Genomic DNA, 25495 nt, shown 5'->3' with positions numbered 1-25495 from the left:
TTGTGGTGTCTGTTATTTCTCCTCTTTCCTTTCTGATTTTTATTTGAGTTCCTTTTCCTTCTTTCTCCTCCCCCTCCTCCCTCTCCTCCTCTTCCTCCTCTTCTTTTTCTTCTCCCTCTTCTTCCTCTTGTTGTTGTTGTTCTTCCTCTTCCTCTTCCTTCTTCTTTCCTTCCTTCTTCCTTCTCCTCCTTCTTCTTCTCCTGGTTAAAAGTTTACCAGTTTTATTGATCTTTTCAAATAACCAGACCCTGGTTTCATTGCTCTGCTGTATTGTGTTTTGTTTGTTTTTGTTCTAGTTTCCATTTTATTTATTTCTGTTCTAATCTGTATTATTTCCTTCCTTCTACTTCTTTTGGATTTTGTTTGTTCTTACTTTTCTATCTCCTTTAGACGTGAGGTTACGTGGTTTATTTGAGATTTTTCTTGCAACCTGAAGTATGCCTGTATTCCTATAAACTTCCCTCTTATAACAGCTTTTGCTGTGTCTCAAAGGTTTTGGACCATTGCATTTTCATTTTCATTCATGTCTATGTTTTTTTCTTTTTTTCTTTTTTGCTTTCTTGTTTGAACCATTCACTGTTTAGTAGCTTGTTATTTAGCCTTCATATATTTGTGTTTTTGCCAGATTTTTTTCTTGTGGTTGTTTTCTATCTCATAATGTTGTGGTCATATAAGATGGGTGGTATGACTTCAGCCTTTTTGAATTTGTTGAGACTTATTTTGTGGCCTTAAATGTGATCTATTCTGGAGAATGTTCCATGTGCACTTGAAAAGAATGTGTATTCTGCAGTTTTAAGATGGAATGTTCTGAGTGTATCTGTTAGATCCATCTGATCCAATGTGTTATTCAAAGCCACTGTTTCCTTGTTTATTTTATATTTGGATGATCTATCCTTTGATGTAAGTGAGGTGTTAAAGTCCCCTACTATTATTATATTACTATGGATTACTTCCTTTTTATTTGTTATTTGCTGCTTTATATATTTGGGTACTCCTGTATTAGATGCATAAATATCTATAATTTGTATATCTTGTTGGATTGTTCCCTTTATGATAATATAGTATCCTTATTTGTCTCTTATGAAAGTCTTTGTTTTAAAGTCTATTTTATCTCATACAAGTATTGCTACCCTGGCTTTCTTTTCATTTCATTTGCCTGAAAAATGCTTTCCTATACTTTCCCTTTCAACCTGCATGGGTCTTTAGATCTGAAATGAGTCTCTTGTAGGGTGTCACTTTCATATCCATTTTTTCACCTTATCTTTTTTGATTGGAGTATTTAGTCCATTTACATTCAAAGTAATTATTGATAGATATGCACTTATTTCCATTTTGTTACTGGTTTTGTGGTTGTTTTCTAGTTTTTCTCCATTCCTTTTTTTCTTGCTCTCTTCTCTCATAGTTTGCTGGCTTTCTTTAGTAATATGCGCTCTCTCTCTCTCTCTCTCTCTCTCTCTCTGCATGTCTAGTAATTGTTTTTGATTTGCAGTTACCATTAAGTTTGTATGTAATATGCTCTGCAAATATAAGTCTATTTAAGTTGATGGTCACTTAAGTTTAAACTCATTCTTTACTCTCCTCCCACTCTTGTTGAGGTATATAGGGTGTTGTACTTTACATCTTTTTATTTTGTGAATCCTTCGACTGATTATTATTGATATACCTAGTTTTACTGCTTCTGTGCTTCCTTCTTTTCTTATTCCTATGTATGGTCTTTCCTTTCAACTCAGAGAGTTCCCTTTAACATTTATTGTAGGGCTGGTTTAGTGATCATAAATTCCTTTAAATTTTGTTTGTGTGGGAAACTCTATCTCTCCTTCTATTCTTAATGACAGCCTTACTGGATAGAGTATTCATGGCTGCGGGGTTTTTTCTTTCAGTGCTTTGAACATATCATGCCATTTCCTTCTGGGGAATGCCTGCAAAATTTTCTGCTAAAAAAATTAGTTGATAGACTTATGAGGTTTCCTTTGTATGTAACCATTTTATTTTCTCTTGCTGTTTTTAAAATTCTCTCTTTATCACTACTTTTTGCCATTTTAATTACTGTGTGTTTTGGTGTGGACCTCTGTGGATTGATTTTGCTGGGGGCTTTCTGGGCCTCCTGGACCTGAATTTTTCTTTCCTTCCTTACGTTTGGGAAGTTTTCAACTATTATTTCTTCAGATACATTTTATGCCCCCCTTTCTCTCTTATTTTCCTCTGAGATCCCTGGAATGTGAATATTATTGTGCTTGATGGTGCCACTGAGTTCCCTAAGTCTATTTTTATTTTTTATTATAATTTTTTTCCTCCCTCCTGTTCAGTTTGATTTCATTCTCTTACTCTGCTCTCTGCTTCCTCTAGTCAATGTATTTTAATTTTAAGGGTCTCACCGAGGTCTCCACTCTTTTCTCAAGTCCATTGAGTATCTTTATGACCATTACTCTAAATGCTCTATCAGTCATATTACTTGTCTCCATTTTCTTTAGGTGTGTTGTGGTGATTTTGCCTTGGTCTTTCATTTGGGGTATATTCCTCTGTTTCCTCATTTTTTCTAAATCTCCGTGTCTGTTTCTGTGTTAGGAAAATCAGCTATGTCTCTTGCTCTTAAAAGTAGTGGCCTTATGAAGAAGAGGTCCTGTAGTGGGCTACAGTGTAGTGTTCCCTACTCACAAGTACCTGGTGCTTCAGAGGTATCTCCGGTGTGTGTTGCTTGTGCCCTACTCTTGTGGCTGAGCTGCTTTTTCTTTCAGTCTAGTTGTCTATGATGGTTCGCTGTGCCTGTTGTGGGCAGGGTTTGGTCCCTGTGTTGTTAGTGGGACAGTCTATGGCCGCCTTGGGCTTGCGTTGAGTCAGACCAGGAATTTGCCAGAGATGCGGTTGCAGCAGATTGCTGGGTGCCTTCTCCATGTTGTCCCCTGAGAAACTTTTGTTGCCGGGTGGAGCCTGTAGTCAGACCAGAGGTCTGCCTCCAGCCCCTCCCGGGCCATGGTTATACTGGTGTGTGTGGTGATCTTACCCTCTCCCTGGGGCAGGAGGCAGTTTGGAGTAGTGCTGGTCCCTGTAGGGGCTGCTTGCACCCTGACAGGCTTTTGACACCACTTTGGATGGGTTCTGGCCCAGGACATATGGAAGGAGGCAGGTCCGCCAGAGAATGAAAGGGTAAGAAGACCCAGTGTTAGCAAGGTTTGCACAGGTGTGTTGTAGGAGGGCACCTGGAACCAAGGCCTGGCTGGAAGGGGTGTGTTTTCAGACCACGGGGACAGGTTGCACTGTTAGCAAGTTATGTAGGGAATGGTAGCACTGTGCTGGTTCCCACAGGTGGCTCCGTGTCTAGGCTGGGGGGCGGGGAAGGGAAATGGCACCAGCCAGTTCCTTTGTTCCTGGAGAAGTCTCCCATCAGTTCTTGCTCCTCTAGCACAAGCTCGGAGATTAGTAAGCAACTCATCGTCCCTTATACCCCTGGTGGTTTTCAAACTACTGCTCTTATGCTGTATCTCTAAGGGACTATTCATTTTACTATCTCTTCCAGGGTGGAGAATCAATTTCCTGTTGTCCTCCCAGCTCTCCCAGAGCCAAGCCCACTGATTTTTAAAATTCCAAGTTTACTTAAGCTATGCTGATTATAAGAACTAGTGAAACTATCCCCCTCTGATTTTCTGTGGATTCCTAGTGCCTAACGTGCTTGGCGTGACATCTGGTCCTTTCCTTTTCCATGCTCAGGTGTCTCTCCCTTCTGTAGACAGTCCCACAGGTCCATTTGTCTCCTGACCATATCCCTGCCCTTCCTACCCTCTTGGATGTGGCCTCCTCCCTACATTTAACTGCAGAGAGTCTTTTCTTCCAGTCTTTGGATTGTTTTCTGGGTCATTTACTCTGATGTGGGTGTTGTCTATTGGGATCAGTGAGACAAGGTGAGCTTAGGGTCTTCCTCCTCTGCCATCATCCCTGAAAATCAATATATATAGATTTTTTTTGAAAGTAACTAATAAAACTAGGAAAAAGACAAAGGACATGAAAAGCCAAGAAGCAAAAAAAATAATTTTGAAAGGTACAATATGATCAACCTCTTAAATAGTAACATGAACGCAAAAAAAAAAAATGCCTTTTGTTTCACTAAAATACGAGGAAAGTTATCAAATATTGAAAGAGCCCATGGAGCGCCTGGTGGCTCAGTTGGTTAAGCGTCCGACTTCAGCTCAGGTCATGATCTCGCTATTTGTGGGTTCAAGCCCTGTGTCCAGCTCTGTGCTGACAGCGCAGAGCCGGACCCTGCTTCAGATTCTCTGTCTCCCTCTCTCTCTCTCTGCCCCTCCTCTGCTCACATTCTCTCTCTCTCTCCCACTAAAATGAATAAACATTAAAATTTTTTTTTAAAAAAAGAGCCCAAAGGCTGGGGGGTACATTCTATTAATGTGTGGACTAGATAATGTATACAACCTATTTCGAAGAAGTATCTGGAAATAAAAAAAAATTTAGATCTATGCCATTCAACTCATAAACACCTTATCTTGAAATACATACTAATAATAATGAAACAATGTACTAACATACATGAAAATAATCATTGCAGAGTTTTTATATTCAATATTGAATCGAGGTTTTAATAACCTTACTAAATAATTTGTGATATCTTTTTATAATGGTATTGCATATAGACTGTATAAAAATGAAACAACTAGGGAAGCCTGGGTGGCTCAGACAGCTAGCATCCAACTTTGGCTCAGGTTATGATCTCACGGTTCATGAGTTCAAGCCCCGTGTCAGGCTCTGTGCTGACAGATCAGAGCCTAAAGCCTGCTTTAGATTCTGAGTCTCCCTCTCTTTCTGCCTCTCCCCTCCTTGTGATGTGTCTCTCTCTCTCTCAAAAATAAAGCTGTTTTGTTTTGTTTTGTTTTAATGAAAGAACTAAATGTATTGACATAAAAAGCAACTAGTATTCTGTCATGAGAGTAGGTACCATATGGTATGTTTGACATAATCCAATTTACTAAAAGAATAACAAAGTATAATCAGACAGATAGACAGAATGTGAGGAATATACCAAAATTGGGTTGTTCTGTTAGGTTGGTACAGACCTAGCAAACAATTCAAAGGAGGCATATAGAATGATTTTGTAAGTAGAGTAGTGCCTTTTCCCAATTCTTTTTAAGTTCCTTAAAATGGTGGGCTCAAAGTTTGGTGATAAATGTCTTTGAGAAGAGAAGAGGAAAGAAACTTACATCTTTATAGTTTTTAATAATTTCAGGCTGATAGTGGAGTCGATTTAATCCTTTAATTATCTCTCCACCCATGGCCTTCTTAAAGGTTCTTAAAGGCCTTCTTAATTATGTTGTTCAAATGCCAAGTAATGCATTTGGCTGGAATTTTCTTTTGCCTTAGCACGATATTTTTGGGTCTGTGTTCATCATCTATTATTCATTTATTGTTTGGTGGGGGGGGGGGTTATTTGTACCTTGATTTCCCTTTGGTCCTTCCCCCTCCACTACCGTGAAGGATAGACAAAAATCATGTTCTGATGAAAGAGTTGTTGGTTTTGTTTCTTACAATGAGCTGTCCACTAGAGTGCCCTCTCTACTCTTTTTGGTTAACCAGAGATCTGCAGTCTCAAGGGATGCTTTCCTTATTTCAGCAGTCATTCAGAATAGGCATTAATCTTCAGCATTATAGCCTTTTATTATTTTCCTAAAATGCGTGAAGTCTGTTAGTCTTCATTCTTTTTTCTTTGTCTCCCTTCTGAGCAAGTTATTTCGTGAACGTTGACAGATTCTGAAGTTTAGAGATAAACAAAAGACCCACAATAGTCAACATAATAATGAGAGAGAATGAAGGTGGAAGACTGATGTAATACAACTTGAAAACTTACTAAGAAGGTATTGTAAACAAGTCAGTGTGGCATTGGTAAAAGAACAGACAAGTAGGTCAGTGGAACAGAATAGATAGACCAGAACTGGATCCACACAAATATAGTCAACTGATCCTTGACAGAGGAGCAGAGGCAACACAGTGGGGCAAAGTGGTCTCTTCAACAAATGGTGCTGGCACAACTGGACATCCACAACTAAGAAATGAATCCAGACACAGACCTTAAATGTATTACAAAAATAAAATCAATATGGATCACAGACCCAGATGTGAAATGTAAAAGTATAAAATCCTACGAAGACAGCATGGGAGAAACCTGGCTGACCTTGAGGATGATGATGACCTTAGATACAACACCAAAGGCATGGTCCATGATAAAAATAGATGAGCTAGACTTCATTAAAATTGAAAACTTCTGGTTCCACAAGAGGCAATATCAAGAGAATCAGAAGACAAATCACAGAGGAGGGGGGCTTATTTGCAAAAGATACATACTATAAAAGACAGCTATCCAAAATAAAAAGAACACAAAAAACCCCAATTAAAAAAATGGGCCCAAAACCTTAAGAGACACCTCACCAGAGATGATATACAGATGGCAAATAAAGATGAGGAGATGCCCCATATCATATGACATCAGGGAAATGCAAATTAAAACAGCAATGAGATACTACTGCTCATCTATTAGGATGGGCCAGATCCCAAACACTGACCACACTGAACGGTGGCGAGGATGCCGAGCGGTAGGAACTTCCAGACATTTCTGGTGGGAATGCAAAATGTCACAGCCATTTCGGGAAGACCGTTTGTCATTTTCTTACAAATCTACACATATTCTTACCTTATGATTCTATGGTTGTGCTCCTTAGGATTTATCCAAGGAATTGACAATTTACGTTTACACAAAAACCTTCACATGGATGGTTCTAGCAACACTATTTAAATGCCAAAACTTGGGAACAATCAACATGACCTTCAGTAGGTTAACGGATAAATAAACTGTGGTCCATCCAGACAGTGGACTATTGTGCAGTGGATTTCTAGGGCACCGAAGCCACTCTATCTGATACTACAATGATAGACACAGATACATCTGTCCATCCAAACCTATAGATTTTACACCAAGAATGAACCTGAATGTAAATTTTGGACCTTGGGTGTTAGTGATGTGTCTGTGTTGATTCACAAAGTGTAACAAAAGTACCACTCTGGTGTGGGATGTTGATAGTGAGAGAGGCTGTGGGTCTGTGAGGGCAGAGAGTATATGTGGAATCTCTGTACCTTCCCTTCAGAGGACCTAAAATTGCTCAAAAGTGTCTTTAAAAAATATATTAGCTCTGGGGCGCCTGGGTGGCACAGTCGGTTAAGCGTCCGACTTCAGCCAGGTCATGATCTCGCGGTCCATGAGTTCGAGCCCCGCGTCAGGCTCTGGGCTGATGGCTCAGAGCCTGGAGCCTGTTTCTGATTCTGTGTCTCCCTCTCTCTCTGCCTCTCCCCCGTTCATGCTCTGTCTCTCTCTGTCCCAAAAATAAATAAACGTTGAAAAAAAAAAATTTAAAAAAAAAATATATTAGCCCTGGGTAAATTTGAAAAAAAAAAAAAAACAGACATCTAGAAACATGTAAAATATGAGTTTGTGTTAAATTTTAATTATTGTGGCCAAGAAAGTTAGAAAAAAAACCTGGATATTTAGGTAAAGTTCAGGAGAAAGAATACATATAATATTAAATACTCTTCTAGGAAGAAGAAATACAAAACACCAAGGCCCTAAGGTAGTGACTTTCAACTAGAAGCTACTCTGACCCCCTTGGGCTGTTCGGCAGTGTCTGGATGTAAGTTTGGGTTGTGCAACTGGGGGCAGGGCTTTCTTCTGGTATCTAGCGAATGGAGGCCAGTGGTATACAGAACAGTCCCTTATAACAAAGAATTTTCCAGCCAAAATATCCGGTCAGTAGTGGTGACGTTTGAGAAATCCTGCTTTTGGATTACAGTGACACCTCTCACTCTGATCTAGCCCCACCAGTCTCCTTTTGCAACATAGCAAGGAGACTGGTGGGGCTAGATCAGAGTGAGAGGTGGAAGGCCCGGCTGCAGAATATGGGAAGTTACATTGGAGGGGAGAGAAAGCACATCCTCTCTGAGAGCAGGGCAAACCTGAAGGGTTTATCGCACAGCAGTGTCGTAAGCCTACGTGTGGTTGAACAGGATCCACGATGCTGGAGAAGGGTACTGTGCTATGATAGGCAACTAGGGGGGAGCCAGGCAGCCTATGTGAGAAGCTATTTCCAGTAAGCAATAGTGTCGTCATGGACCACGTCATAGTAATGGGGAAGGTGAGAGGTGGCCAAAACTTGAATACATTTGAAAGATAGAAAGAAATTCTCACCATATTAAATCTGGGGAGAGACAGAGAGACAGAAAGGGAAAGAGAGTGAGTTTGAGATAAGGAGAAAAAGAAGAGCAACAGGAAAAGTACACCTGCCACTGACCAAGACAGAAAAGGCTCTGGTCAGAGGTCTTGACCGTCAGAAGCTCAGTTCTCTGTATTAGTTTTGAAATCAATTCTATTTTTATGTCAGTATATCTGAATTCCTATGATGGTGCCTGTGTTACACAAGCTTGAAAACATCTAAGAAAGAACTTTGGGGGTTGAGATGGAGTTTAGGTGTCTAATTTGGATGTTATAAATGCAACAGTTGAAGAAATTGGAGATATGTGAATAGAGGAGCTAGAAACCATAGAAGAGAACAAGCAGCAGCTTCCTGATTTTGATGACCTACTACATGGAAGAAATACTAAAATTATTCAGGAGCGTTCCGTAAGACACGTAAGCACAATGGGAAGAACTTAATAAAATGGCGGATTTTAACTCAAAATAGTGAAGAAAAAGAAAAAAAGACAAGTACCTTAAAAGCCAAGGAATTACCAGTTAGTGAGCTTTTTGTGTGCTATTAGTTTGTGGTAAACGTGGATGATTGTCTCTCAGAAATATTCTTGGATTGGAAGAGAGAGGAGATCCTTAACATCCTATTCAGCCTGAGGATGAAGTAGAAAATTCTTTTTACTGCCATTCACTACTATGTTGCCAAGTTTTACTATTAATATGGTCTACTAATATACCACACTCAGGTCCTTGGCTGTCAGGGAATGTGAAAAATATGCCAAAATATATTAAACAATATTTATCTACAGTGGAATTTACTATATGTTAGTATGAGTCCTAGTTTTATGAAATGACTCTGGTTCAATAAACAATATTAAACTATCTTTTCTTGATTCTTAGTGAATTAACATGGACCATTTTTCCCCGGAAATCTGCACAAAAGAATGATAATTTTCACCCCAATATAACTACTTCTGCAGCTCTTTTCCCAGGTGCTGTTGTTAAAGAAGGTGATGGCTTCTAGACTCAGAACTGTCTGAAGAAATCTATTTTGTTAGTTTTCTCTAGTCAGCACTATTTAACATTTTTGGTGAAAGATAAATATTATCTGGAGGGCATTGTACACTTTGTTCTCCATTTTAAAATGTGCAAATATGAGAAGCGAGTGTCTATTTTTTGCAATTATTAACTTTTTCTTGAATAAGAAAGATGATTACAGCTAAATTTCATAACACTTGTCACTTAGGAATTTAAGAATGCCTGAAGCAATCTGAAACTACTTCAGCTGCTTTGGGCTATTTTAGAAAATAATTTGATACATTTTTTGAGCATTCCAGAGGGGTATGACCCTTTCCCTTAATGGCTGTAGCTTGAATTCTTACATAAGTACTTTGGTATGGAGGTTGGTATGAAATATAGAAGAATATGTGAATAAATGAATAATTAATAATCATCAATGATAAGAGTTTGTGGTATAGCGGATTGAGATTCAAAAGCTATTGCTTCCATTATTTTGAGAATGTTTATCATGATATTACTTCCTGAGAATCTTGGTTTGCACTGAATTTTTCTTCTTTAAAATCAGGACTATAGTTGGCTGATAAGGGAAGACTTCAGGCATTTTTATCAGCTACACTCTGGCAGGACAGACTGCTGTGACAGGTAAAAAAAAAAAAAAAGATACCCCCCTAAGTGTTGATTCTCCTTGCACAATTGGTTCATCATTTTGACAGACAAATCAACCCAAAAGGCAAGGAAACTATTTTTGGATGGTGCTTTTTTTTTTTTTTTTTTACAGCACGTACCATCATTGTTGTCAAAACTGGTTGGAAACGCAGACACAAGCCTATTGTATACTTCTGTTTTATTTGGCAGAGTCAGAATAGTTGCTATTATATGGTAGGATATACACCTAGCTTATTCCGTTAACACATTTCTCACAACACACCGGAAGCATTCGCATGAATAATAATTCTACAGTTGGGAGTTCAAATTCTAAATTGTCTTCAAATACAGAATTTTAAACAAAAACAGGAAAGAATTGGGTTATCCAACTTATCCACTAAGCACAGAAACTTGCAGTAGACTTGAACAGATAAATCACCTCTCTGTGCCTATTTTCTCATATTCAACAAGGGATGGTAATAACATACTCCTTATGCTAGTGATGGGAAAGGAACATACGAGTACCTTATGCGAAAGTACTGACAAACTGGACATGTCTGTGTGGATATAAGGTTATTTGCCATTATCAACATATCACGCTATGTAACATCTCTCCCTTCATTAAGCCTAAACACCATCATTCTAAGGGTAAAAGAGTCTTTCTCATTGGGTCAATCATTGAGCCCACCTTTATTGTGCATAATAGAGTTAATAAGGGGATACAGAAAAAGAGAGAAACCCAAGACAATATGGTATTATCCTAAGAGCTAGTTTCTGTTAAAGAAAGGAGAGTAAATGAGAGAACTACTTTAGTAGAATGGAGGGAGAAGTGGTGTGTGTGTGTGTGTGTGTGTGTGAGAGAGAGAGAGAGAGAGAGAGAGAGATTGGTAGCTTTGTGTGCATCAAGAGTTAAATATTGAAAGCAACTGTCACCAGTATGTGTGAGGAAGGAATTGCCTGCAAACACCAGGGCCAGGTCTAAGGGCCTATAAGGGAAGTGAGTTGTGCAAGTATAAGGTTGAATGCTGTCCTTTAAGTAAAATTTCAAGCCTTTGTTCATCATGGATGTTTTGCATTAACTTTGACTTTTCTTTTTTTTTTTTTAATTTTTTTTTTGCAACGTTTATTTATTTTTGGGACAGAGAGAGACAGAGCATGAACGGGGCAGGGGCAGAGAGAGAGGGAGACACAGAATCGGAAACAGGCTCCAGGCTCTGAGCCATCAGCCCAGAGCCCGATGCGGGGCTCGAACTCACGGACCACGAGATCGTGACCTGGCTGAAGTCGGACGCTTAACCGACTGCGCCACCCAGGCGCCCCTAACTTTGACTTTTCAATGGTGCATTGAAAGGACCAATTGGCATTTGTCATTGGGATTTTTTAATGCCTGCTTAAATTTTGCACCTATGGTCTTGCCTCACTTGCCTCACCCTATTCTCTGTCCTGACATGGCAACAGAATGGAGGAAGGACTTTTAGAAGTTTTTTTTTTTTTTCTTTTTTAATACATACAAGGAATTAAATCTCTGCTTCCCATTTTCTCGTAGACTTAGATAAAATTTTGTTTCAAATAATTTTGGGAAGTCTGGTCCCCATTTCCTTGAATGTGCCTCCATTTAAAGGTAGAGTATTAAGCCGGTTTGTTTTCTCTTATTGCTGTTTTGTGTTTATTTGTTTGTAAGAAGTTACATAAGCTATACTAAAAACTCTAACTCAGAAATCAGAGGAAAACCAAATGTGGTACTTACATTTAAGTTATGTAACATCTTTTGGTAACTAAAAGCTAATTGTGCCTTTTAAGAAGAAGAAAGAAAGAAAAGAAAAAGGGAAAAAGAAAAGAAGGAATAAAGAAAAGAAAACAAAAGAGAAAGCAAGCAAGCAAGAAAGAAAAAGAAAGAAAGAAAAGAAAAGAAAAAGAAGGAATGCATTTTGGTATACAAAGAACATTAGATTGTGTGATACAAAACAATATAAACATTCACAAGTGAAAATAAGAAAATCATCATTATTCAGGCAGTTACATTAATGAGAAACCCAACTGGAGCAAGACATACACAAAAAAGGAGGCTGTGATAAAATATGTATGAAAGAGAAGTCATTAAGATATTTCATATTTTCATGAACAACTAAAAACTCTAAATGGTGATCTGGAATGAAAATGGTGACATTTGAAAAATAATTCACAATATGTTCAGGAGTATCTTCGTTACCTTGCTTTTTCCAACACACGTTCACAATTTGACAAAGTCTCAGGGAGAAAATGGAGGAAGTCCCCATGATGGAGTTTCTGGTGGAGGGATGGTGGAATAGAAAGTATCATGCATCTTCTCCCCTCTTTAGTCAGAGCTACATATCATTGATTTCATGTCTCAACTTGGGGCTGGCCATCCATGCAGGATTTCATTTTTTTTTTTAACAATCTCTCCTAAATCTTTATAAAAGCTATTTCTTTGAAAACTTTTATAGTTAGTCCACGAAATTTCATTTTAAAATTCAAATCATGCTGTTTCTAAATTTCTTTTGAAATATCAGTAATTTGAAATAGACTTCACACACAATTTTTTTTTATTTTTTGTTTAATTAAGCTGTGTGTCCAAAAATAAGACTAGTTTAGGAGTGATGTAATTGCACAGGGAAAGGTAATATTCCATCGCTCTCATTCTATAAGTTGCATAGAATGTTGAGATACTGAATTTATATTTGGTTAAACAGTGTTGCTAGCATTACTTTTTCTAAGTTCTGAAGCTAGACTCTTAAGAGTATAAAGTCCCAAAGATAAATATTAAAGTTCAAACAAAAAGAAATTGCCCAAAGAAGCTATCTTTGATCAAACATGGTTTATTCTTGTTTGAAAGACTAAAAGAATAGCTAAAGAATACAGCAACAGACTCAATGGAAAGAATTTCACAAAAGATTTTATTTGCAGTGGACTTGAAGAACAAAGTATGGAGGTGTGAGTTTAAGACATTCTTTTGCAGATATCCCATCCTTCATTTTGTCATATGAACAAGAGAGATTCTATAAGCCTCTGACTCACCCCGGGGCTCTTATAAGTTCATTTTGATCATACCATGACTCCAAGTGTCCCTGCTCCTATCTTGGCATTACTGATAAAAGTAACACACTACCAGTCACCCTGTAATTAAAAGAAGAGTTTGAAAACACTCTTTGGTAGGTTTTGTGAGTTCCTGAAAGAATGTTTCAGTATATTTCTTGAGTTTCTAAAGGGAAAATGGGGAGAGGAAGAAGACAGTGGATAAGAAGATGGGGAAAAGAAGAAACTGTAGTGGAGAAAGATTGAGGGGGAAAAAAGAGTAAAACAGAAAAGAACAAGGGATGGAGAAGGAGACAACTGAAAAGTAAAAATTAGTTTCTTTAGCCTTCTTGGATGTTTCATATGTCACTCTAAGTCACTTTTGCCTTAGCAGAAAAGTCACTAAATTGTCAAAAAAGGGAGGAAAGAGAAACAGAGGAAGGAAGGAAGAGAGGAAGGAAGGAAGGGAGGGAGGAGGGGAGGCAGGGAGGAAGGGGAGAGGGAAGAAGGGAGAAAGGAAGGAGAGATGGAGGAAGGAAATTCTTTTCTAGATGCCAATCAATATTAGATTTAAAATTTCAAAAGTAGTTGGCTCACCTTGCCCTAAATTGAAAGATTTGTGTTGCAATTCATTCTATAAGAAAGGAAAATGAAAATGGGTTGTAGGATTCAAGCAATTCTGGATCCACGCTCCACCTCGTTATTGATGGGGAAAGTTCAAGGTTGAAATGGAGCAACTAATGGATTCCCTCCACTTTCTAATCAAGTCTTATGTATCTTTGTGTGTGTGTGTGTGTGTGTGTGTGTGTGTGTGTGTGTGTGTGTGTGTGTGTGATGTTTGAAAACAGTGTAAGGGATAGCCAGAAGCTGATACTTTCCAAGTTTTTTACATTATTTTTTTAACTTTAAAAAGGCTTTAAACCTAAACCTTTCTAACTGCATTTTGCATCGTTCGGCTACTGCACAGTTATATTTTCATTCCTATATCCAACAGGCCTTTTCCACTTATTAGCTGACATTATATTCTGCAACAGGTGGATCATTTCCTCTTTGAAATCCTTGTTTCCCAAGATTGGCTTAACATCATTCTCTCTTCTGAGCCTTTTTTTAAATTCCTTTCTACCACTTGGCCGTCTATCCCAACCCCATGGCCTTTGTTGCTGTAGTTGGGGTTGTTGTTGTTGTTTTATATTTGTGTGGTGTGCGTGTGTGTGTGTTTTACTCCAACCTAGGATTCTCTTGTAAGCTATTTCTTTTCTCTTTCTACATATACTATTACTTGGTTAGAGATGTATTCCATCCTATAGTGTATATAGAAGTGCAATTACTACCTCTATGCAGAGACTGTTGATTCTCTAACTACAGTCCACCTCCCTGTCCTTCATTCTGTATATCCACCGACAGTCTAAAGTTCTCGAATTTGCTTTCCCAGGCGTTTGAAATGCAACGCTCAGCTGAGTTATTCTTCACTCCAAAACTGTTGTTGTAGTTATATCCCCAATAGGAGTGATGACAAACAGCCCACAACCAAATGTGGGAAGTGAGAGTTACCGCTTCTGACTCATTCATCCTACCAATCCTTGGTGATGTTATTATTCCTTTGTAGCCTTAAAATAAGTGCTCTTTTGAAAGACATAGGTAACCTCTCCTAATTCCTGTGAGGACCAAAGGACATATTTCTCAAAGGTAGTATGTGACTTATATCATCAAAGCCAAACGAAGGCTACTTTTCTTTTTCTTTATAGGGTTTTGCAAACAAAAACAAAGGACAGACTATGACTTAAATGAAGGATCTTTATAACAGCGGAAAGATCAGCAACTCAAGAGACCAGCAGTTGCACCCCTGGTTTCCTCAGGCTGCCATTTGTTGCTTGGATACATACACATCTTTGTTTCTGACTGTGCTCTCTATGTGGGTCTCCTGTCTAACAGCCAGCGTGCGACCAAGGAAGGGAAATGTGGTGCCAGCATTCCAGTGGCGGGGTGATATATAGAACATAGTGATTTTGACTTTCTTAAATCTAATTAATTTCTTAAATTTTTTTTAATGTTTTTATTTATTTTTGAGACAGAGAGAGACAGAGCATGAGCAGGGGAGGGGCAGAGAGAGAGGGGGAGACACAGAATCTTAAGCAGACTCCAGTCCAGGCGCCGAGTTGTCAGTACAGAGCCCGATGTGGGGTTCGAACTCACAAACCGTGAGATCATGACCTGAGACGAAGTCAGACGCTCAACCGATTGAGCCACCCAGGTGCCCCTAATTAATTTCTTTTTTAAGGACAGTTGTACATTCACAGAGCCAGAAAATTGCTATTCAAAATGTCCCTAAGGCACTGATTCTGAAAATGTAAAGAAAGTTTCACACATTCACCCTGTACCTCCTGCCCCCTGAGCAACACCCCCCCCCCCAACACACACACACGCAATTGCTAGGAAACAAAGAGTGAATAAGATAATCAACAATAGACCTGACTTCAGGTAGTAGAAATTATCTGGGATTGCACACTGTTTTCAGTATTGGCTGTTGTATCCAGAAGGTGTGGGAACTATCTGGAAGCCATATTAGCAAGGAATAAATTGTTCGTTGGTAGGGTGGAAATGCAGATTATTTTTATGACCTATTCCAAAACAAATTCTAGTCTGAGAGTCAGCTCTGCTCCCTAGTCATACAGGCTCACTCCGCAAGACAGAGCAGAAGGCAACGTGCTAGTCTATCATATGTCTTACTTCTGCAACAAATTGGTATTAAGAGCATGAAGTAGGCCTCGGGAGGTGTCCTGATGCTGCTGACAAGAACGACTTTGTTCTGGGAACACATACGTGTCCTTTTGTTGTTAGGACGAGCTTCTGTTAGGATTTGGCCTTCTGGGAAGAAGCGGCTCATAGAGCCTGCCCACCAATTCATCAGATGTTCGTCAACATCACCTACGAATAGAGTTGAGATTCTAGCTGTGGTTCCCAGCCCCGATGGGTGGCTGCACCACCGGACAGAATTAATGGAATGTTTGTCATTATCCTTCCTTGCACCATATGTGCCTTAATGACAGGGATGGTGTTTAATTAATCTTGGTGTTTCTAGAATCCATTCACAATGTCTGAAACATATTTGGCATTCAGTAAATGTTGCTAATCCAAATGACATTAATTAAGCTGCTATGAACTTATCTTCAAGCAAAATTCCAGCTTTTGTTTTAGTTATAAATCAGTGGTTATCATGCAATTAAGTAAGTGTTCTTTAAAAATTAAAGGGGTTAATCCCAGCTGAAATACTTAAATATTGAGGAACGTTAAATAGTGTATTACTTTGCTGGGGCTGCCAAGACAAAGTATCACAGACTGGTTGGTTTAAACAACAGAAATTTATTTTCTCATGCTTTTGGAAGCTGGAAATCCATATCAATGTGTCGGCGGGTTGTTTGCCCAGGACCACTGTCTTTGGTTTATTGATGGCCACCTTGCTGTGTGTTCACATGAAATTTCCTCTGTTGCAAACTTCCCTGGTATCTCTCCTTTTCCTATAATGACACCGGTCCTATGGTTGAGGGCTCTACCTCATTTAATGTTAATTCCCCCTTTAAAGACCCTGTCTCCAAACACGGTGGCTTTGAGGGTTAGGATTTCAGCTTATGGACTTGGGAAAAGCAGTTTTGTCCATTACACACAGAATAGCATATCTCTCTTCGTTTGTTTCAGGTATATTTTTTATTACTTTATTCCTGTTCAGATCATGCAAACATATTTAAGTCACAAGGAATATGTGGTGTCCAACAATGAATGTGATTTCCCGATGTCTGTATTCAGTAGAGGAGCTAGAAGTGAAAGGGTGTGACATTTTAAATCCAAGGTGTACTTTTGTTAAAGATGTTTTATATCACTTTTCATAACATACTGTCTTGCCAAAAAAAGTAAATAGCTTTATTTGCCCTGAGTTCCACATATAAAAAAGGGTTGCTTACGTATCTTCAAATGTGACTCATGCTATTATTTTGTGATGTCAATGATACGTGACATGGTAAATTGCATAACACTCAAAGCAAGTTTATCTTGACATTTATGAGTAATGACATTTACAGAGAATAAAAAAATGAAATGGTTTATTGTTTTGTTTTCTCAGATTTCAGAAACATTATTAGAGGCTTCTAAATCAATATAAAACCGGGAAACACAGACATTTAGATGTTGAAAAGGCTAAATGGATTTAGTATGCTTAAACTACCAAAACATTTATTGCACCCCAGATTGTATCCAGACAAGAAACCGTGTCTTTTAAAAAACACACAAGCAATAAATATAAAAATGGAAGACCCCATAAAAGCTTTAATTTGTGATAATTTTCAACATATGTTCAGTAGCAGTGTCTGATTTAGATGTCATCCATACACAGTCATAGCTAGTCATTGGCTTGTCAAATTTCATATTAGTCTCTTAGTCCATAAGAAGAATGATTTTTTTTTTTAAAAAAACTAAATAAAAGTGTGCATGGGTGAGCCAATCAGTAAAAGAGAGAAGTGAGTTTCTCGGTAGCTACATAGTTCTCTAGAAGTGAATTAGATCACTTTGAAAATAATTAACTCTTATGCAGAATGTATCAGATCAATAGAGCCTCAAATCTATTATAAATAGGTGAAACATACATCTATAAAAAATAAAATCTTGAATCAATGTAGCAGTTAGTAGGCATACCCTATAGAATCATTTCCACAAAAGTAAAGTAGATGTTTTTTGACACAGTGCTGGCAAATATTGCATACATTATTTTCTATCTGCAACAACCTTTTAATGTAGAATGTAATACCCTTATATTAATGATAAGACCTCAGGGTAAATATGATTCTTAAATATCAGCTGCATAGCATATGCAAAGGTGAATTGAGATTCAAACATATCAGACTGAAAAGGCAGTGCACTTTGTATTACTTTTAATATTTTTGTGATTTATGCTGAACAGATAGATTCAGCAAGAATGTGGCATGGCACTTGGCATCCCATTGGGAAGCACCAGCTTCCTAACCAACAACCCAATGCCTGTCCCCAGTTACAGTAGAAACCACACTCCCCAGGAGTGTGTGCAAAACACAAATAACAAAGAAATAAATGTGTTTGTCTTTCCTTGGCTAAATAATTTAGTCAAAGTGAAATTCTGCTCTCAGTTTAGCATCTGTTAAGAATAATTGAAGAGTTTATAGTCAGTACTACTTCCGTTCCTATGTTTTTTCTTCTTAAATGCATGTATCTCTTCCTTGCTCTCCTGCTCCACTTGTCGCTAAAAAATATATTTACCAGTATTGTTTTTTAGAAAAACCAACTTAACCTTGGCTTCTTCTTTCAAGTTCAAAGAACACAATCTTCCTAAAGATTTAAATCTGAGCCTTTAGATCAAAGACATTATGCTTTTACTGGCTGGAGATTATTATGAACACAGTCATTAAGTTATTAGCCTTCATAGGTAAAATTAGAGAACTATCTACTTTAGAAAAATGATTCATAACTATCCTCTTTTATTTCATATTTCACAATAAGATGAAGTTGATTTCTGCCACTGTTGAATGGTAAATGTATAATAACCTTCTTGAGAAATTGGGATCCTATTTAACAAGTGGTCCAGATTTCACATGTTTTGGATTTAAGAAACATGCTCAAACTGGCTTTTGTGCTGTGTCATTCTCTAAGACATTTTGAGTCTCATTTAACTTAAATTACAATCTAAACAGGCAAGAAAAAGTTGCATTTTATTTTTTGTTAGGAGAATTCAGTGTAATGATACGGAAGTATTTAACGACATGAATATGGCTTATGACTTTGGAGAAGGTAGAATTACTAGGCAAGTGTTGCATAAAAGCAGAACACAATGCAGCCTTTGAGGGGACTGACTCTTGTGAACCCAACCTGAATGGCTCTATGTTCCCAAATTGCTGATTTGGAAACATAAGGGGTTTAGATCACACACAAAAAAATGGCATTTTGAAACAAATTTGCCTTTATACTCTCTGGTCATAGCCTTGGGATATGAATCATTTTCCAAGCAACATTCCAAAATAAGGGAAGCGTTCATCACAAGTTGGAAAACAAAATCTACAATGAGGAGAATGATAGGAAGATGTGATGAAAACATCATTCCATTGCTCGCAGCGTGTTTTACAGTTACTCTGTTCTATCAGTATAAGAGATAAACCTATACATTGGAAAAAAATGCCCCCCCAAATGTTAATTAACTCTATCCTACTTTAAGGAGAGTGACGTAGCAAAATGATGACTGAGCAATAACACAGCAAAGGCAAAAAGAATCAAACTCCCAACTGGAGTAGTGTGGGGGTGGGAGAGTTTCCTCATGCATTCTCTAAGCTGTGCTTTTCTCACCTTTTGGATATAGTCTCTACTCTTTTTCCATCCTTATTAGTTTTCCTGGCTGTTCTCCTCTAGGTCAGGACCAAACATCTGATATCAAACATGGTTTCGGAAAACAAGGCTCCATGAAAACACAACGAAGTGGAATACTGGAAATCACACGGAGAATAAAATGAGAAACTAGAAAAATGTTTGGTAAGTTATCTGATTTACCTGTGGACTGGTTAATAGATTAATTGAGAATATATGGGTCTTGTTTCTAACTCTTTTCCCAACTAGCTACAGGGATAACTCCTTAACCTCCATCTACCTCAATTTTTCCATCTGTAAATAGAGAGTGAAACTTATGGTCCCTGAGTTTCTATCTAGGGAAATATTTTATAAAGTTTTCACATAACTCTGTGAATTGTCATAAAGTGTGATCTATATTGTGGAAAACTACAATTCAAACAAAAACAGTAAATGATGTCTAGAATGATGAACTATGAGATAAACAGAAATTTCTCTCTCTTTATGTAAATGCTGCTAAGAGGAAAACAAAGGTGCAATCTAAATTATACTCTCAGGACAGTGCATTTTAATGAGAGATTATTTGAGACCCTACAGAGGCCTGGGAGATGGGCCAGGACTAAACAAAAGATAAGAAGGAATCATCCTAGCAAAAGTGATCTTGATATCATATATTTCTCTAAATCAAATATTTGGCTCAAAAATCATACAGAATGGTGGATGGATTGGGATAATAATCTCATAAATAATTGTATCATAGGACTAGATATATAAAAATGAATACATTTTCTGAAAGTGAAGACAGAGTTTTATTTTTCACACGCGTTAGCTGCACCTTGATTTCGTGACTGTGACAAATATTTAGGGCACGTCTAGTCTGGACGTATTTCGAACATTATATGTATATCATAAAAATGTTCTATTTTGAAAGACCGGTACATTTATACAGATGTCAACACCAACTACATGTTCATTAGTTGTTGCCCATGAAACACCATTCAAATACTTCAAGAAAATAGGTGTGAAAAACACTTGATATAGGAAAATAAGCTTGAATGTAATAAAAATACAGAAGGTGTTTCATCATGAGCTCAGTTAGGTGCATCTGAAAATTCTCAAGGCAAGAATCATTGTCACACACCATCCCTCCCCTTCGCTCAGCCCCTCATTGCCAAAATGTGCTTCTTCCTTTCTCTATCCAATCCCTGCACCGAAGTAGGGAGCAGAAAGCATCACTGTCCTTAGGATGCCTTTGTAGATGTGGACTCCCAGCAGCTTTCATTAAATTACCCTTCAAGAGAGGCTTGATCTTACCCTAGGGAATGCTTGGGCCCCTTTTGCTACTAAGATTCTTTTTTTTTTTTTTTTTTTTGGCTTTTATTTTCATTTATTTATTTTTAATATAATGTATTGTCAAATTAGCTTAACATAAAACACCCAGTGCTCATCCCAACAAGTGACCTCTTCAATGCCCATCACCCACTTTCCCCTCTCCCCCACCCCATCCACCCCCAGTTTGTTCACTGTATTTACGAGTTTCTTGTGGTTGTTTCTAACTATTTTCCCCCATACCCTTCCCCCATGGACTTCTGTTAAATTTCTCAAGATCCACATATGAGTGAAAACATACGATATCTGTCCTTCACTGCCTGATTTATTTAACATGATACCTCCCGGTTCCATCCATGTTGCTGCAAAATGGCATGATTTTATTCTTTCTCATTGCCAAGTAGTACTCCATTGCATGTATAAACCACATCTTCTTTATCCCTTCATCAGTTGATGGACATTTAGGCTCTTTCCATAATTTGACTATTGTTGAAAGCGCTGCTATAAATGCTGGGGTACATGTGCATTCTTCTCAAAGCTAGTACAAATATTCCTAAATTTTGTGGGGAATCACAAAAGACCCTGAATAGCCAAAATAATATTGAAGAAGAAAACCAAAGTGGGAGGCATCACAATCCCAGACTTTAGCCTCTACCGCAAAGCTGTAATCATCAAGACAGTATGGTATTGGCACAAAAACAGACACATAGACCAATGGACTAGAATAGAGAATCCAGAATTGGACCCACACAGGTATGGCCAACTAATCTTTGACAAAGCGGGAGGGAGTATCCTATGGAAACAAAGAAAGTCTCTTTAGCAAATGGTGCTGGGAGAACTGGACAGCAACATGCAGAAGAATGAAACTAGACCACGTTCTTACAGCATACACAAAAATAAACTCAAAATGGATGAAAGACCTAAATGTGAGACAGAAAACCATCAAAACCCTAGAGGACAAAGCTACTAAGATTCTTTAATTCTAACTATGCTTTAGTGTTATTTTGGGGTCACCCCAATTTGGGCAAAAAAAAGATAAATCGTGATCTCTTGGGTACCACGTAATATCTGAGAAATCTGTGAAACATGCTACACGTTTTTTAACGTTAGATTTAATTTTTCTTTTCTCCACCACCATTGTATTCCTGCATCTCCTCATTGTCTTTTTCTTCTTATGGTTACATATACCACATATTCTCATTTACCTCTAACATAGTAATATATGCAAACACGAACACCACCTGTTATGGGGCGCCTGGGTGGCTCAGTTGGTTAGGCATTCGACTTTGGCTCAGGTCATGATCTTGTGGTCTGTGGGTTCAAGTTTCATGTCGGGGTCTGTGCTAACAGCTCAGAGCCTGGAGCCTGCTACGGATTTTGTGTCTCCTTCTCTCTCTGCCCCTCCCCTGCTCATGCTCTGTGTCTCTCAATAATAAATATTAAAAACAAAAAAAAAAAAAAAAGAAAAGAACACCACCTGTTAGACTGCAGGCCAGGACTTTCCCCTGATTTGCAGGTATAAATCTATCACTTTATATCATTCTGCGTATATTTATATCAACTGAAAGGACCAGAAATACAGACCCCGCACTTAACTTTGTAGTGTTTTGTCTTGCTTTCCTCAACCACTGTGAATGTGTGCTTCGGGATTTATGGTTTGTTCTATGTGCTGTGAATGTGAATTTGATCAAAAAGCATACAACCTAACCTGTTAGCTATGTGAGTGGTTATCACCAGGGCAATGAGTATGTGAGTACTCTGTTTGCCTACCCTATCTAAGCCTTGGTCAAACTGTGACCAAGACTTGGCTCCATTCAGGCACAGAAGCTCCTTACTTGTCTTATCAGACCCCTCCATTGCCACCTTGTGCTGGGAAATGATCGATTGGAAGAAGACCTTCACCCCCAGGGACTCCCAGGCAGTATTTCCAACCACCCATCCTGAACTATCGCCTCACTCACAAAGGCATCTGGGATCTTTCATGCCACCTATGAATCGCCGTCCTCAAATAAATACATAAATAAAATGCTAGGCTATAATAAATTAAACTAAACTAATATAGCCTGTCTTTGTCAGGCACCTTTGGTTTGGTAAACTGTCTGGGAGTGTCGACCCAACCCTGATATACCCACCTTGAGCGAATGGCTCAGGTTCTGCCACAGAAAGCCCAGGAATCTGAGGGGTGATGATCGTCAGGAGCCTTCAAACACACCAGTTATGTTAACCCACTCTGATGAGGGCCCCAGCTTCCCCCAGTTATCTTCTGAATGGTTTTGTCATAGCAATGTTTGATTTTCGTATTTTGCTTTGAAAAACACACCTTTATTAGAACAATTTGTGTAGCAAAATATTACAGGAGGGTCACCCCTAAAGCGACTTTGGTTAGCGACCTCCTATTGGTTAGATCTAGTATATTCTCTCCTTTGTGTTCCTCCCACAGGACCTGTCCCTCTCTGCATGTATACCCATTGTGCCATTTACCAAAACATACTGAGATCTTATCTGACCTGAATTTCTTTCCTTTGGAAAGGGCTTTGTGAGAGCAAGGACTAAATTCATTCATCCTTGCATTATTAACACCAAGCCCAGTGCCTGTCACATGGTGGGTACCCTAAAAAGCTTGAATGAACTATACTTGAATTTAGAAGGAATCACTGTGTCTTAGTGGTTCAGAGACTCCTCTCAGTTTTAAATGTTTGCTGTGAATTTTAAACTATTTCAGAAATCTGTGACAACTCTGCTCTTCAGTGTTAAAAATTCTACTGTAAATCTCCCAAGTTCTACAATAAACAACTGTTCAAAAGGGCAGATCTTTAACCCTAGTGAATGAGCTGTCCCTTAAGCTTTGCTTACAAACCTGCCTACCTTTGGGGCACCCGGGTGGCTCCATTGGTTAACTGTCCAACTCTTGATTTGGACTCAGGTCATGATCTCAGGTTTGTGAAATCCAGCCCTGCATCAGGCTCCATGCTGACAGTTCAGAGTGTAGTTTAGATTCTCTCTCTCCCTCTCTCTCTCTGCCCTTCCCCTGTTCTTGCTCCATCTCCCTCTCTCTCTCTCTCTCTCTCTCTCTCTCTCTCTCTCTCTCTCTGTCAAAACAAAACACAACAAAACACACACGCACACACACACACACCTGCCCACCTTTTGCACATTCCCTGTGTTTCCATTCTGAAACAGTATGTTCAGTAAGTTCCTTTTACTGATTCCCAGCAGTTAACAATTATACCACATAGTTTTATTTTTCCTTCTGTCTTCGGTCCAGCTTGTAGACTTCAGGACAGTACATGATGAAATTGACTGTCAGTGATATGTCAGGGATAGCTTCATTCCAAGAAATAGGAACAAATATACTAGTCTCTACCTTCTGAAATTGTATTTTTCTCACTTTTTTTTTAAGTTTATGTATTTATTTTGAGAGAGAGAGAGAGCTCTGAAGGGGCAGAAAGAGAGGGGGAGAGAGAGAGAGAGAGAGAGAGAGAGAGAGCCCCAAGCAGGCTCTGCACCATCAGCATAGAGCCCAATGAGGGGCTGGATCTTGCCAACCATGAGATCCTGACCTGAGCCGAAATCAAGAGTTGATCCCTTAACCAACTGGCCAACCCAGGTGATCCCTCACCTGATTTTTAATGTAATTGCCAATTTCTTTCATTCTATAGAAAAATATGAGCAACTATAGTGAGTTTGTTTTCTATTAGACATTGCTTACTTCATATGAGAAGGGGGGATTTTCAGTTACAATATTGCCATATATTTAAAGAAGGTATTTGGATAAAATGACATTGGAAAAAAAAATGCCTCCCTTATAAAGAGTTTGACCATCTATTGACAATGTGACCTGAGACTGAGAAGAAAATAAAAAAAAAAAAAAATTAAGGGGAGAAATAAAAGTTACCTCTTTGAAAAAAATTATTTTTTTTTTGAGAGAGAGAAAGAGTGATACAGAGTATGAGCAGGGAGAGAGAGAGTGGGAGACACAGAATCTGAAGCAGGCTCTAGGCTCTGAGCTGTTAGCACGGAGCCTGATGCAACGTTTGAACTCATGAACCACGAGATCATGACCTGAGCCTAATTTGGATGCTTAACCAACTGAGCCACCCAGGTGCCCCAAGAATGTCACCATGTCTAAATAACAAATAATCCTTGGCATCTAGAACTAACTTGGTGCTTCCATATTCTGGGAGAACTTTATCTCAACTTTCATGTAAAGTCTTTCATGCTAACACGTTGAATTTCTCCACCCCTTCCTTCAGAGCCCGATCCAACAGCCACCACTGTCGCTTGTAATAGTTTTCCTTGAGAATTTTCTGGAAGCATAATGCTTCCTTTGGTTACAGTTTGAGCTGCACTCCTTTCAACTAAAACTATCAAACAGGAGAAGAAATTTTCTAAACACCTGTCCCGCCATGACTCTGGCCACTGCAGTTCATACTCTGCTCTGAAGCTGCTACCACCGCAAGGGGACCCATGATCCAACCTATCCGGTGGGTGGCTCAGTCGTTTAAGTATCCAACTTTGGCTCAGGTCATGATCTCACGGTTCGTGAGTTCGAGCCCCACAGAACAGAGTCCTGCTCTCTTTGAGCCCCACTGTCCGCACAGAGCCCGCTTTGAATCCTCTGTCCTCTTCTCTGCCTCTCCCCAGCTCGCACTCTCTCTATCTCTCAAACATTTAAAAATAATTAAATACTAAAAAAATTTTAAAGGTGTTATGATATGAAGTAACTTATAAAATTTAAATGGGACAGAATGCAAAAAGATATCTTCAAATGACGTATCAGATAAAGGGTTATTAGTATCCAAAATCTATGAAGAACTTATCAAACTCAACACCCAAAAAACAAATAACTCAGTGAAGGATTGGGCAGGAGACATGAATAGATAC

General features: G+C 38.6%; 1 pseudogene; it reads right to left on the bottom strand.

Annotated features, from left to right (window-relative positions):
- Nucleotides 1–21374: 21374 nt before the first annotated feature.
- LOC112868144 (10 kDa heat shock protein, mitochondrial pseudogene) lies at nt 21375–25019 on the bottom strand (annotated as a pseudogene).
- Nucleotides 25020–25495: the final 476 nt, after the last annotated feature.

The sequence above is a fragment of the Puma concolor genome, chromosome D3 (genome assembly GCF_028749965.1).
Source record: "Puma concolor isolate L17-30 chromosome D3, mPumCon1.1.hap2, whole genome shotgun sequence".
Taxonomy (NCBI): Eukaryota; Metazoa; Chordata; class Mammalia; order Carnivora; family Felidae; genus Puma; species Puma concolor.
Note: the sequence above shows the minus strand (reverse complement) of the source record. Positions and strands in the feature narration are given on the sequence as shown.